The sequence below is a fragment of the Thamnophis sirtalis genome, unplaced genomic scaffold (assembly GCF_051295495.1).
Source record: "Thamnophis sirtalis isolate CommonGarterSnake01/CBP01778 unplaced genomic scaffold, rThaSir2_p1.2 scaffold_3, whole genome shotgun sequence".
NCBI lineage: Eukaryota > Metazoa > Chordata > Lepidosauria > Squamata > Natricidae > Thamnophis > Thamnophis sirtalis.
In genome coordinates, this window is record NW_028261383.1 from 93287453 (window position 1) to 93303395 (window position 15943).

General features: G+C 38.3%; 1 long non-coding RNA gene across 1 annotated transcript in view; it reads left to right on the forward strand.

The window, feature by feature from the left end:
* Positions 1-15943, forward strand: part of LOC148048069 (uncharacterized) — a 111003-nt gene that overhangs the window by 87786 nt on the left and 7274 nt on the right. The window contains exon 2 of the long non-coding RNA XR_015695960.1: positions 15288-15454. This is a non-coding gene — a long non-coding RNA (uncharacterized LOC148048069). The remainder of the gene's footprint in view (positions 1-15287; positions 15455-15943) is intronic.

The following is a 15943-nucleotide window of genomic DNA, read 5'->3' on the forward strand; positions in this document are numbered from 1 at the left end:
TGCTACAAATGTGTCTAAAGAATTTAAAGAATTTTTACTGGAAACACAGCCTTTGTCTCCTATGCCCTCTACTGGAGAATTTTTAACACAGGAATATCTCTTTAAAATGTTTAATGCCTTTAAACAAGAAATTAAGGAATTTGTATTGGAACTATATGATGATTAAATTCTAAAGTTAATCAAATGAAGGCGAATACGTTTGCAGCCGTGTCTGCCCTGTCAGATTACTCTGCTGAAATAGAGAACAAATTGGAAAGTCTGGAGAAGGCTAATCTTAATTTGACTACTAATATTCAAATTTTACAACAAAAAATTAGAGACAATGAAGAACAGCTTATGATGATAAATTTTAATAGGAAGGCATTTGCAATAAGAGTCAGAGGATTCCGTGAAAAGGAGCAAGAGAATTTGAAACAGACCTTTGCTGAAGCCTTCAGCCATGCGCTGGGAAGCCCGGGACTTAACTTTGATTGGCAGATTCGGAAAATCTATCGCCAGAACTCATTGATAGCGGAACAGCGACAGCTCCCGAGGGACATAATTATACATTTCTCTACAAAAGAATCTAGAAATGCGATTGTGCAAAAGTTTCATAATAACACTCTCCGAGTTGACGGTCAGGACCTGATTGTTTTCAAAGATATTCCTTTTCAGATGCTGAAAGCAAGAAGGGACTACACCTTTTTAACTAAGGAGCTTAGGAGTCAACAGATTCGATACAGATGGGAGGCCCCTGCCGGTATCACGGTTACATTTGAGAATCAAAGATTTCGTCTTAACTCTGTTTCGGAGGCTCAAGATTTCTATTGTAGGACTCTGAAGGCGGGACTTCCTGACGCGCTTGAAAGAGAGGAGAGACAAGCGGAAGGAGAAGGCAAGCGGCCGGCCATGTGGCTGCAAGATGGAGGGGGTAGCCCCTCCTCCCTCGAAGAAGCAGAGAAACGGAGATCGAGAATTTAGACATTTCAAAATGCTTGCTAAAGTTGAGGACTGAATGGGGGTTTGAGACCTCTCTCCGGTAGAAAAAGCGGACTAATTTTTATCAGAAGGGAAAGCTGGGTGAAACTACTTTGAGCTAGATTCTAAATTAACGTTAGCATAAATTTGATAGTGGTAAACATCAGACAAGCAAGGGATGAGGGTAAAATTTACGTTGTTTAAAGTTTATTAGAACAGAAAGCCGGTTGGGATTATCTTAAGATAAGTGTAAAAAGAATGCGGAATGATTATGTTGTTTAAACTTTGTTAGAAGGGACTACTTTAAAATAGAAGGTTAACTGACTCTTGCTGAAAGTATTATTTGAATATGTGGAATGATCCATGCTATTTAACTTTTATTTGAAGGGAAAGTTGGTTGAAATCGTTCTGAGTTACATTTTAAACAAATGCTAGTATAAATTTGATAGTGGTAAATATCAGACAAGTAAGGGATGAGGGTAAAATGCATGTGGAATGAACTACGTTATTTAAATCCTATTAGAAGAGGAATTATCTTAAGATAGAAATTGATTCCTGTGTAAAGTAATATTTGATCTACGCTGCTTAATTTTACTAAGAAGGGGAAACTTGGCTAGATTATTTTGAATTACTGTTTGAAAAGGGGGTTAAGAAAGATCATTTACGCTGTTTAAATTTTACTAGAAGGGAAAGTTTGATTACTTGTCTGTAAAGTTATATTTGAATATATGGCATGAACCACGTTGCTTAAATTGTATCGGAAGGGATCATGAGGTTTAGGAAGAGGAACGGGAGAATATACAGAAGGTTGGGGTAAATAGCAAAGAAGTAAGAGACGAGAATAAAATATAGATAGAATGATTTATACTATTTAAGCATAGATAAAGATGGGGGGCTGAGATCAACACAAAGAGTGGTTTCTTTTCCTTTTTCTTTTTTTTTCTTTTTTTCTTTTCTTTTTTCTTTTCTCTCTTTTTTTTTCCTCTGTTTTTTTTTTCTTTTGATATATTACTTTTATTTTTTAATCCATATGTATACAAGATATTTTAGACAGAAGGTCGTGCCAGGTGTGGGCCCTGGGAAGTCGGGAGGATTAGGGATGGGGATTTGTGGGGGGTGGGGTGGGGGGGTGTTAACATAGTCTTAATAAGAACAAGAATGTATTTATATACGGTGGTTCTTTTTTTTTCTTTTATATTTTTTTTTCCTTGGTTCATTTTACTTTTATCAGATCAAACAACACTCGAATAAAGGCATACACCAAGGAGGGAGGTAGAGGGAAAGAAGAGGGAGGAGTAAGGAAGGAGTAAGGGGAATGTAAGGAGGGTGTCCGGGGGGTAAGGGGAGAAGGAAGGTTTGAGGGGAAAGGGAAGTAGGAGGGGAGTGTTAGAGGGAGAAAGGAAAGTTGGAGGGGGTAGATGGGGTGTATGGAGGATGGAAGGGTTAGGTGGGGTTGTGAATGATGAGTTGTGTTTCCTTTTTATTTGTTTGTTTTATTCCCTTTTCCTTTTTTTTCTTTTCTTATAGTAAATACCCTGTATATAAGTGATTGCAAATGGAATGTGAAAAATGAATAAAATATAAGAATCAAAAATTGTCAGTGTTGTTATCAATGGTGTTACTAATAAAATTTCTCCCTTTAAGTCCATAAGTTCTTTTATTTTTTCTTCTTCTGTGGCTTGCCATCTAAGGTAGGGTTCCCATCCATCTAGTTCCCCTTTCCATATTCCGCTTTTTCCATTTCCAGACAGAAACCATTCACCATAGATGTCAGCAGATTTGATTTCTTTGTAATCATTTTTCTCTTTATTGCTTGGGACTCTACCTTCTATTTTTCCCATTTGATAAGCCTCTCCATCCTTTTCATCATATTTTTCTGTTAGGTGCTCTAATTTTTCAAACATTTTCTCAAATGTATTTGATAGTTTCTGCATTGCAAACATTATCTCTTGCAAGCTGACAGTTTCTCTCTGTTGTTGGAAATAAGCCATTGTTTCCAGATGTTAAAACACTGCTGTTCTGACTTGGAAGATTTTTACAAGGTTACACTTAGCTTCACCATGAGATCTCTGGTTAAGGATATACTTCAAAGGAACATTTGCATAAACAAATGGTGCTTTACTTCTTATCACTTTCTACAAACAAACTGTGAGACTTTAAAGTTCCTGACCAGGATAATCAGTAGTGAAAGTAAAAGTATTTTGCTTTCAGTACTCAAGTTTCCAGTCTTCGAGTAGCAGTGTTATCTCTCCCTTTGTGGTTACAAATGTTGCAATTCTCTTTGTTCTTTTTGTATCTTTTAATATTCCAAGTTAAAAAAGTCAAATTCTTACATGAAATAAAGAAGAAAGAGTAAAAGACACATGTAGTGATGAATAAGGAGAAATTTAGTCCATGGGTTGTGAAAATAATAGTAAAAATTATAGTAGAAAACTTGATCCATTCATTTCAAACGGTTTGCATAAATTCCATCCATGAAAATAACGTTTAAAAATTAAGATAACACACTGACCAAAACCATCTAAAGCTTAATTCTGCCGCTTATTTCTTTTATTCTTAGATTTAAATTAGCTTTAAGTTTTTTATAGGCAGGGTGTTTTAAAATGGATAAAAATTCCTCACCAGCTGTAAACACTTTCTCTTCCATTTCCTTCCATTTTGGAGCCATCCCTACTTCGTCAGCCTGGGGGCTTTTTTAGAGATTTTAGAGATTTTAATAAGACTTATAGGCCGCCCTTCTCCCTGAGGGGACTCAGGGCAGCTTACAATCACAAAGGGAAGGGTGTACAATAACAAATCAACAATAAAGACCAATAATAAAATAGTAAACCACAACATACATTCAACAATCAACATTCGGGCGGGTAAATTGAAAACCTATCCCCAGGCCTGCTGGGAGAGCCAGATCTTGAGGGCTGTGCGGAAGGTTTGGATGGTGGTGAGGGTACGAATCTCAACGGGGAGATCGTTCCACAGGGTCGGAGCTACAACAGAAAAGGCTCTCCTCCGTGTAGTCGCCAGTCGGCATTGACTGGCGGATGGAATCCGGAGGAGGCCCAGCCTGTGTGATCTAATCGGTCGGAGGGAGGTAATCGGCAGAAGGCGGTCTCTCAAGTATCCAGACCCACTACCATGGAGTGCTTTAAAGGTGGTCATCAATACCCTGAAGCGCACCCGGAGACCCACAGGTAGCCAGTGCAGCTCGCGGAGGATGGGTGTAATGTGGGCGAACCGTGGTGCGCCCACTATCACTCGCGCGGCCGCATTCTGGACTAACTGCAGTCGCCGGGTGCTCTTCAGGGACAACCCCATGTAGAGCCCATTGCAGTATTCCAGCCTAGAGATCACAAGGGCTCGAGTGACTGTTGTGAGAGCCTCCCGGTTCAGGTAGGGCCGTAACTGGCGGACCAGGCGAACCTGGGCAAATGCCCCCCTGGTCACAGCCGACAACTGGTGGTCGAGAGTCAGCTGAGGATCCAGGAGGACTCCTAAGTTACGGACCCTATCTGAGGGGTATAGAATTTGACCCCCCAGCCTGAGTGTTGGAATGTCGGCCAAATTATTGGGAGGAAAGCACAACAGCCACTCGGTCTTGTCCGGGTTGAGTACCAGTTTGTTAGCGCTCATCCAGCTCTTAACGGCCTCAAGACCCTGGGCTGAGCTTTTAACACCAGCTAAGAGACCTTCTCCTGCATCAATCAGAGACTTTGTGATGTCCCTGTGATCAGCAGAACGTAGTCTTCCTGTTCACCATCTCTATGGGACGGTTTAGGTCCGATTGGACCACCTAGCGATAAAAGTATTGGTGGCAATCTCAGAGCATCGAGATTGGGCGACCATTTCGTAGCGACGTTGGCTCCTCCTTTCCCTTGTAACTTTCTTTTTCTGTTCATTACTAATGAACTCCTTTTTATCTAATCATTCCCTAGGCAGCATCTCTAATTCTTCCTCCATGTCTTCCAAGATCATTCTCACTTTCCATCATAGGATAGGCATTTCTTGATTAGTTAAAACAAAACACCCCTGTAAGATTGTTGGACAGATGTAGACTTTTTATCAATTGGCTGATGTGTTCTGATCAGAGCTGCAGTGGCACAGTGGTTAGAGTGTAGTACTGCAGGCTACTTTTGCTAATCAGTAGCTGCCTGCAGTTTGTCAGATCAAATCTCACCAGGCTCAAGGTTGACTCAGCATTCCATCCTTCTGAGGAGGTAAAATGAGGACACAGATTGTTGGGGCCAATATGCTGACTCTGTAAACCGCATAGAGAGGACTGTAACGCACTATGAAGCAATATATAAGTCTAAGTACTATTTTTATTGCTATTCATTATCAAGAATTGGTTTGCACAATCTTTCTCATAAATCATAATGAATCTTGGTAAGCTGCCCTGATACAGTACAGTCTTCACATAGGTTTCAATTTTTTTCAAAAATTGTCCTTATGTATTTGAAGCTATGCAGATTTTGTAGGAAAGGTTCAAATATTGTAAATGACAAAGGGTTACTAAAAAGGGTGCACATGTAATAAAATCATGAATGATTAGCTCCTTGAAATATATTGTGAAATAGGCAATATTTGCTTTTCTAGCTCATCTGTATGATGAATTTTGGAGCAGCTCTAAGGGGTTTGGAATCAATAATTGAAAACAACTAGTTAACAATATTGGCCCAACCCTCCCCCCTTCATGTTTTCTTTCATAAGGATGGGCAAGCACTTAAAACTACTTGTACATATTGTGGGTGCCCAGAAAATGATCTGTTTACACAATGAAATTTTATGCAGAGGTTATTCCAAATATAATATTTGGATGGCAGGATAGTTTGCAAACCAGATGCAAGCTGATTTGGACTTCTTAGGCTGTTTGATAATAGCTAAATTAGTAAATAAGGCTAATTTTGTAGAGTATAAACTTTATAATTTTCTTAAAGTATGCATATTTTATTTTTATACTTAATATTAAAATATAATTATTTCTGGGACCATTTAGTTTTTTTATTTTCCCAAATGTCTGAACCTTGGAACTCATTCCATTGACAAATCTGGCAATGAAGGATCCTGCTTTTCAAATAGGAGTTGAAATTGCAGAAAAAGGAATGGAAAGAGAAGTTGAAATTGAGGATAGAGTTAAGCAATCCAGAAAGGGAAGAAGTCATGTCCTGTCCTGCCCTAAAATGAAAATATTAGCTACCGAAATTAATGTTTCAAAGGTGAGGGAAAGTAAGCCCAAACTCTACAAAAGAACATCAACAGCAAATGTATATAGTAAGGATTTAAATTTGGGCAGAGCTCTTCACACAATGGATTGCAGCTTCCACGAGAACAATCTGAGTTTATCCCCAGAAAGTAGAAAGTTTGGCAGACATTGCCAGAAAGATTGTGCTTGTATAAGCTAGCCCTCATCCTCTCTCCATGTACCTAGCAACTCAGGTTCTAAAGAAATCAAAGCATCTCTTATCCCTGGTCTCCAGATTGAGGCCTCTATTCCAAGGGCAACATATGTCACCCCATTTTCCACCCCATCTTTGAAATCTGATTCAAAGTCCCAATGGAGATCCAAATGAGATGCAGTTAACTCTCAATTACTCCAGTACAATCTACCAGTTATCTGTGGTAACCTGATTAAATGTTAGCAAGGACAATATTCCCTTAATTTCAAATCTTCAGGTAGACCCCAAAAGCAGGTAAGTAAAAAAAAAACCCACCTCTGAACAAGGTTAATCAGCAAGAGGAGGAGAAAGATCTCCATTCTTCAACTTGACCAACACATATGTTAAAAGTGGGGAGGGATGAAGAGTTGATGCTACATCCTGCTTAGTGAAAAGGAAGGGAAAGGAACATTTAAGGGTTATAAAATTCCTGTCATGCTCCAGTCAGAGCCTAAATCTGTGGAGGATAACAAGCTGGAGTTGGAGCTGACAGAGATCGTGGGGGCGGCTTCATTGGCTTTGGAGGAAAGTTGGGAGGAGCAGGACGAGACAGCAGGCCCCTCAGGATTGGGACAGCTTGTTAGCAGGAAGGAACAGGGGCTGGATGACTGAGAGAGGGCAAGCAGTGGAAATTAGGAGCGATAGAGCTCAGGCAATGAGCAAGGACCGGACCCTCCTGATCCCCAAGTACGTAGAGTGGAGAGAAGGCAGGAACAGCTCAAGCCAATCCAACAACTCGGGAGGAGAGTGCCCCACCCCTCTTCACAAAGCACACCTGGGGACTGAGATTTAAGGAAATGCTGTGGGGAGGGGCATTTGTCAGGAACTAATGCTGAATTGGTAGAGTTTTATCTGCCATTGCAGATATTTGGAGTTAGCAGGACTGCTTGCTTCTTCCTTGCTTCGTGGACTCAGTACCTTCTTCCTTGCTTCATGGACTCAGTACCTTCTTCCTTACTTCATGGACTCAGTGCCTTGTTCCTTACTTCGTGGACTCAGTGCCTTGTTCCTTGCTTCGTGGACTCAGTGCTTCTTCCTTGCTTGGTGGATTCATTGTTTGTTCCTTGCTTCGTGGACTCATTTCCCTGTTCCTTTGCTTTTGATAGACTGCGTGCAGCCAGAAGCTGCTGTGTAGGTTGTGTGCGCTTTGCTCTAGGACTTGCCAAGAACATGGTAGCATTTGGGGGAAATTTGGAGCATTAAAGGGGAGTTTGAACTCTCGTCTGGCTGTGTGGCCTTCATGCCTTGTCCCGGGTCATCACAATCCCTAAGGAAGATTTCCATATATCACTTGTAGGTGCTCTAACTCAGGATCAGTCTCAATTGTGCAGCACTTCACCAGACTTAGACTTCCCAAAAGAACTTTCTCCTCATTGCCATTTCTGAATGCAAACAAGGCATGAGATTATGACTTTACTTGGGTTTTAGTAAACTAAAACAGACGGACAGCCTATAGAAGCTGAAGATTGAGAAAATGTTTGTTTCCCCCCCGCTAGCCTATGAAAATAATCTAAAGAGAAGGATGAATATAGATATTTATCAGCCTAAATTGAGGATGATAAATTGTCCTCAACTTATGACCACAATTGAACCCACAATTTCCATTGCTAAGCAAGGCAGTTCAGTGGATTTTGCCCCATTTTACAATCTTTGTTGCCATAGTTTTTAAGGGAATCACTGTAGTTGTTAAGTTAATAACTCAGTTTTTAGTGAATCTGACTTTTCCATTGATTTTGCTTGATTGCAAAAGGTGATCACATGACCCTGGGATACTGCAACCATCAAAAATACGTTCCAGTTTCCAAGTGTTCAAAGTTTGATCACGTCACCATGGGGATGCTGCAATAGACGTAAGTGCAAAAATGGTCAGAAACCACTTTTTCAATGCCTTTGTAACTTTGAACGGTCACTAAATGAGTGGTTTTAAGTTGAGGACTACTGATCCCTTTTCAGTCTCACCTCCTTATTAGAATTCCCACCAAATTTCCTCTGCACATTTTGCAAATCCCATAGATAAAACTCAGCAACCAATGCCAATAAAAATGTAATGAAAAGCCTTCATGATTTCCTGAACATCTAATGTGTGAGCTTCAATTATCAATTCTGGCCATTTGGGGAATTGTAGGAAGCCCAAGTTTGAGTACTGCCCTAAAGGATATGGTTGAATACACTTACTCCAGGTACTAACAGTTGATGGAAAAGCAAAATTGGGAGACCTAGACAAGCCTCTGGTTGAGTGTCAGGAGTTAAACCAGATCCCTTTCCCCAAAATTATTTCCCTTTATGATCGCCAAAGTTAAAATAAATAAGGAAAAAAACCCTTCAAATTCTATGGAAGCAGAGACTATTTGTCAGCAAAAATAAGTAGCTGATGTACAGAAAATTCTTTTTTGTTTCCTTTTTATTTGGTGGAATTGGGCTTACAGAGAAAGATAGGCTTTGAGGGACTATTTCTGGTGGAATTGATGATATATGAGATTAAATAATGTAGATTATGATGCAAAAATAAAATCAGTTGCTGCTGAATTATGTATTGCACATTCATTTCCATCTACAGCATCTCACTTTCCATCTTTTACATTTGAACTCTATTATTATTTTAAAAAACATGTTACAGTATATTTCCTTTCCATGGTTGGAGTATATATGGAGGAAACGAATCTTTCAATATGAGGAATCCCATATTGTTTTAAACAATTTAAAAAACCAAAATCATCCTTATCTGAGAACATGCCCAATCAGGACAACAAACCTCTCTCCCTTCTTAACTGATATTTTGCTTTCTATAGTCTCTGATAAAGAAAGGGCTCCCTCCCCCCCCCCATTTTCACTGTTCCACTCTGTTCTGCAAAAGATCCTCCATTTTGAGATCAAGATCATTCAAGATAAAACTCATATGTCTTTCTAAGTTCTTTAAAAAAAATCCCCTGAGATTCTATAACAGTTTCATATATGAAGATTTAAATATTAATTATAATTAGGCCTGTAAAGGCAAACATCTTTAAAACAAACACAGAAGCCTGTGACTTCTGTCTTACTGGAGTCAATAGACTGGACAACTGGAATTGCTTCCTTTTCTAATATCTTCCCTTTTCATCCCAAACTATTCCAGTATATTGCCACTAGGGCTGAAGTTAATTGAGTGTTTTGGAGTAACAATTAATTTCCCATAAGTCCGATAGTATGGAAAATAGCCATTGGAAGAAGAAGGTAATTGAGTTCGGCTTAATATTTCTTCTAAGAGAATGTTCTCAGAATCACCAGAATCTACTGTGGAATTAGTGGATGAAAGGGTTTCAGTGAAATCAAAATTCTCAAGGCATTGGCCAGTATCTTCATTTGTTATATTGCTTTCCTGAAAGTCCTAAAAACAAAAAAATGGACAAATTGTCAAAACGGATTTTATGTGAACTAACAACTAGTTCCTAAAATGTGTTTTAAAATTAAAATGGGGCAGTCTTTCAAAACATTTATAGAAAGAGTAGGATTATCAAACTAAAGGTGTCTAACCCATCTTGGAAGAAGTCTACTCAACTTTTTAAAGGAATTGAAAGAATTTGGGATAGTTATAAAAATATAAAATATTGTAATCACTACCGAATTTGAAAATGAAGAATTATCTGTAAAAATAATTAGATGCCTTAATTCCAATTCCCCAAGTGAATAGAAAATACACTTTCCGTATTGGTAATTTTCACTTTTTCTTTGAAAAAAGCAGCTGTAATACAATTTTGAAATTTTGCTGGGCTGTAAATTCTAGAATAAATTTAGTAATAAATTTAGTTGCAACACATCCAAAGATCACCACATTGGGAAAGTTAGACCACTGGATCAAATATAAATAGGTTTTGAAATTCTCATGCAACTTACTGTATTAGTGTATTCAGCCTCAGCATTAGAGGTAGCTTCACTCCTTATTTTTTCATCACTGTTAGTGTCCGCTTCTTCATTCTGCTCTCTGCTTTTAATTTCTTCAGAGGGATTTAGGCAGATCAAATATTCTTGATATGTTCGATAATATGGGAAATATTCAGTGTCGAGTTCTCTTTCATTTGTGGACTCTTTGTATTTTAACTTAAAAACACAGCAATTGCTTTGAACTCTATCTTCTCCCTCTGGGCTATTCTGGTTCACTTCTGAGTTTATGCAGGAAGGGCTTTCCACAAGATTGGTATCAGTTCTATAATAAGGCATGTATTCAGAACAGGCTGTTGGGTTGCCCCTGACCACCAGATCATTAAAATGTGTCAACTCAATATTGAAATCCTCAGCACCTTCTTCAGTTGACGGTGGTAGGGGTTTTGGAGTTTCTGGATGGATTAATGTTGGAGTGCTTTCATTTCTTTCCTGAAGACTGTGGATGCCATTCTAGAAGATATTGACAGATGAAGACAAAATTCTGTAAAGTACTATTTCAAAGGGTGAAGGATGATCAGTGGGATAGAAAATGAGTGTAGATATCATTTTTCCCTTAGAAGCCTTTGGGAGATCTTGTTTACTTTAATGATGAGTGCCTTTCTATAAATGTGGAAATGACTTGATTCACTGATATGGATGAAGGCTCCAACATTAGTTGATTAAAATGCCAACTTTCCTTCAGCTTTTATCAGGAATCACAGAATCTACAATGCTTTACTTGCAATATACTACTGGTGCGGTATTTTTTCTCCAGTGAAATCCTAAATATTCTATTGATTGGAAACTGAATGGTATCAAATATGATCTACAGGTAGTCCTCAACTTACAACAGTTCACTTAGTGACTATTTGAAGTTACAATGGCACTGAACAAAGTGACTTATGTCCATTTTTTACACTTACGACTGTTGCAGCAACCTCGTGGTCCCATGATTTACATTTGGATGCTTGGCAAGTGACTCACATTTAGGATTTTTGCAGTGTCTCGGGGTCACGTGATCACCGTTTGTGACCTTATGACAAGTAAACCTGGTTCAGTTAACAACCGAATGACAAATTTAACAACTGCAGTGATTCACTTAACAAATGTGGCAAGAAAAGTCGTAAAATGAGGCAAAACTCACTTAATAAACTTCTCACTTAGCCACATAAATTTTGGGCTCCATTGTGGTTGGATGTGGAGGACTAAGAGAAATTGGAATCTTTGTCTTTTCCCTCACTCCTTTATTTAGAATAGCATGCAAATATCATCTATGTTCATAATGTTGAAAAAAGAGAGACAGAGAGAGATAACACAAGAGAAAGTACACTGGAAAATTAAACAGAAGAACATATAATACCTCCCACTCATTCTGAAAAAGGCTATCATCTTTTGTCTGTTGATGTGGCAGTAAGCTAATTCAATAAATACGATGCAGCATTTTGTGCAAGAAAGCAATAGTCAGAATAAAAATGGTGGAGGGGTTAGATTGGCCTCAGTGACACCCCAGGTCATTCTCAACCACAGGAGATCAAGAAGTGACTTTGCACCAGTTATTCTCTTTCAACCCAACCTAACTAGCGTGGTGGTTGTGGGAAAACTTGAGAGAAGGCGATAGCAACAGCCATAGCACTTAAACTTATATACCGTTTCATAGCGCTTTTACAGCCCTCTCTAAGCAGTTTACAGAGTCAGCATATTGCCCCCAACAATCTGGCTCCTCATTTTACCCACTTTGGAAGGATGGAAGCCTGAGACAACCTTGAACCTGGTGGGATTTCAATTGCCAAATTACAGGCAGCTGGTAGTCAGCAGAAATAGCCTGCACTCTAACCACTGCGCCACTGAGGATCATATGCTAAGTATGCCACCTTATACTCCTGAAGGAAAGGCAGAGTAAAATTCTAACAAATAAATGTTTAAAATCCCAGTAGAGAATTTTTTTCAAAAAGAAAGACCTTCTACTTCTGAATACTGAATCCGAGAACATATCTCATACCTTTTTATTCTCAATTTTCTGCCATGGAGAAATTCCATTTTTTGTTTGTCTCTTCATTAATTTGTACCTCATTTTTTTGCTGTAGGCCTTTTCATGTATCATCACATTTGCTTCTACATTATTCTCCTTCTTCATCTTGACCAGCTTTAAGATGGACAAAATATATCAAAACAAAATAATTTATTTAGAAATCAATACAGCTCTAAAAGCCCAGACATTGGGTTTAACAATGTATTGCCAATCTCAAAGGTCTTCCATATTGGAGCCTCCAGGATATTTAACATCTTTGTATATTCATCCCAACTGAATGGGAATGTTGAAAGGATTATGTCTGTTATTACATATGGGGTTGGAAAAGGGATTATCTCATTGTAAACTTTATATCAATTGCACAAAATTAATCCCTCGACTGAGTCCTTTGTCGAGATCCAGGAGAAGAGTTGATCCTGTAGCTGTAAGTCTTTCTTGCAACCAAACTTGTTTAACTAACACTTATTTTGGAAATTGTGAGAGAATAGGATGGGAATATTGGGCACTAAATTTAATTATCAAATTTCTAAGCTGCCCAATTGCAAAATGATCCTAAATAACTTCACAATATTAAAAAGAGAAGACAGGAACATCATTTTAGAAAAGAATACAATTGCTCCATGGGAATAGATTTTAAAATGTCACTTTTCAAGTCATCTAGTTGAGAAGGTCATAAGTGACAATATTCTGTTGATGGACTCTGCTCCCGGAGTTAAGCAAGGAATATTTAAGTGATATAAAGGTTTAACAGTAGGACTCCCTCGTGAAATAGAGAAGGAGAACAATGTGGCCAAACCAGAAGGCTTGTTAGCATCTAAAAAGTAAGTCTCTGTGTGTGTTGTTTCTCATGAAATTAAGTCCTGCTACTTCAACCAAGGAATGTTTCTGGATTCAATTCTCGATCATTACTTGCTGAGTAAAAAAATATAAAGCTGTTGTTAACTCTAAATTAATTTCATATTTCCATTTGTTGTTGCTCTTTCCTTCATTGTTCTTAACTTTCCACTGCTCAATTCAATGGAAATGGTTATTGAATGCAAAGCAGTCCGAATAGGATATTATAGATTTTCATTTTTCCGTCAGTTGTGCTTAAATCTATTTATGATACCATATTGTCTTTGAACTATGGTGCTGGAGAAGACTCCTGCGAGTCCCTTGGACTGCAAGGTGATCAAACCGGTCAGTCCTAGAGGAGATCAAGCCTGACTACTCTTTAGAAGGCCAGATCCTGAAGATGAAACTCAAATACTTTGGCCACCTAATGAGAAGGAAGGACTCACTGGAGAAGAGCCTAATGAGAAGGAAGGATTCATTGGAAAGATTGATGGCAAAAGAAGAAGGGGACAACAAAGAATGAAGTGGCTGGATGGAGTTACCGAAGCAGTAGGCATGAACTTAAATGGACTCCAGAGAATGGTAGAGGACAGGAAGGCCTGGAGGAACGTTGTCCATGGGGTCACGATGGGTCGGGCATGACTTCGTAACTAACAACAACACTGTCTATTGCTCATTTATTTAAAATAGTTTTACCTATGCCTGTAAACATCGCATAACTTTTTCGTGGATACTTCCTTTGTTTAGTCCAGTTTGTAATTTTTCCCTGCCTTGCAAAAGATTTCAATATTCTGAAATCTGAATGCAGGAAAATTAGATTCTTTGGTGCCTTCCTATCCACCTCAAAATATACTTACAATGAAAGCAAGTCACAGTTTACCACAGGTCAAACATTCTCATTGATTTAACCTAGCAGATATTTAAATCAGTGTTTAATGAGCCCAGTGTTTGTAGCCATTATGTTTGCATATTAGAGAGCTTAAATGAGCTGAAGACTAAGAAACATGCATAGCTCAATCCATCCTTAAACCATTTACAAAGTTTCTATATTATTTTCTAAGTGGTAACAAAATGAATCTGATCTTCTTTCCGCTATAACAATATAATTGAAATATATCACTGTATTTGAGAGGAACATTGAAAGGATCTTGTTTTTTTCACATAGGATTTGATTTAAATATTTTTACCTATACCCATTCCTAAATAACTTTATTTTCCTACAATTATAATTTTTGGAACAGTATTTCATTGAAGGCTGCTTCAATTAATCCTGTAAAGACTTACGTATGCAGTAAAAACTCACACTTTTTAAAGTTTATTGTGACATAAATAAGTTAAAAAGATATCTCAGCTCAAGGGGTTGGGAGGTTTAGAATCTAATCACATATCTTCATTTCGTTTCTTTAGAGAACCTTAATTATGTGTCTCAACATTTGTCCATAAATCATATGCTTTAGAGATAAGCAGATAGTCTCTTTCCATGCTTACCTCCTGTTAAACCACAGACCTGTGAATAATGGAAAGATTCAGCTGTGACATCAAAAAAGCAGTTTGTATTCTTGTGTGAGGTCATAAATAAGATTCAACGGGAGTTCTAAAATGGCTGGTCTCAGTAAGTTGAAATAATGTTGATGGAGTTGACTGGTTTTATTTCTTTATAGCTTTTATGAGCAGGAGCATTTTTATAACAAGAACTTTCCAATGTTACATTTTTCTTCTTGAACTATTATTTATTACCATATTGTTCAAAATTGGAGATTTTAGACCAGAAGTGTCAAACTCATGTCGTCACAGCATCATCCCGGGATGTATTTGGTGAACTGGGTTCAACGTTTCATAGACAACTAAGGAATAGTAGGCAAGATATGATTTTAAAAAAACTGTAATATTTTGCTACCATTTAGTGGTTGTCTGATTTGTGCAGTCCAGATCTTAATATTGCCCTAATAAAACACGCACCCATACCCTTACTGTGTAACTATAACATGCTAAATAACCTCTTCCTATTATAACTCTTCCCTGGGATTATCCCATATTTTTCAGACTAAAAGAGGCTGTTTACTATTAATAAACTTGCACAAACTTCCCACTCTAACCTCAGTTAGATAATTATTTCCCTCTTTTGTCTTTGCCTCCTGCAGGAAGAAACCACATATCCCCAAACCATGCCAAAACAGCTAAGCCATTATAGATGTTTGAAAACTCAAGAATGAGAAGGCCAATCTAATCTCTGGGAACCCCAGTGATAAGGGCAGCAATGAAGAAGAATCTTGACCAATTGAGTTTGGGAAGAAATCAGCAATTAATGGTAACAATCCTTGTAGTCATTTGGGGGGGGGGAAGAGTGTTTGGCTATCAGTTCTTATGGATCTTAAGCATGTCTCATTAGATACCATTCGAGTCTTGCTATTTCAGTGTTTCTCAACCTTGGCAACTTGAAGATGTCCAGACTTCAACTCCTAGAATTCCCCAGCCAGCATTCGCTGGCTGGGGAATTCTGGGAGTTGAAGTCCGGACATCTTCAAGTTGCCAAGGTTGAGAAACTCTGTGCTATTTGCTCTGCTACCTTTAGACTCTGGTGTATGAAGTGGAGAATTCTAAGCGGCTGACCTCTAAATTTTCCTACTCCAGATCTTCTTGGAAGTTGCATTGCTAACAAAATGCTCTGCGTAATGGGGCTAGTTACATGGCAGGCTGAAATGGAAACCTTCCTGATGATATTAGCAGGTTCCATGGAAGTGGATGAATGAGGAAGAGGAGGAAGTTCTTTTTCATGGAATCCAAATTGGAAAAAAGA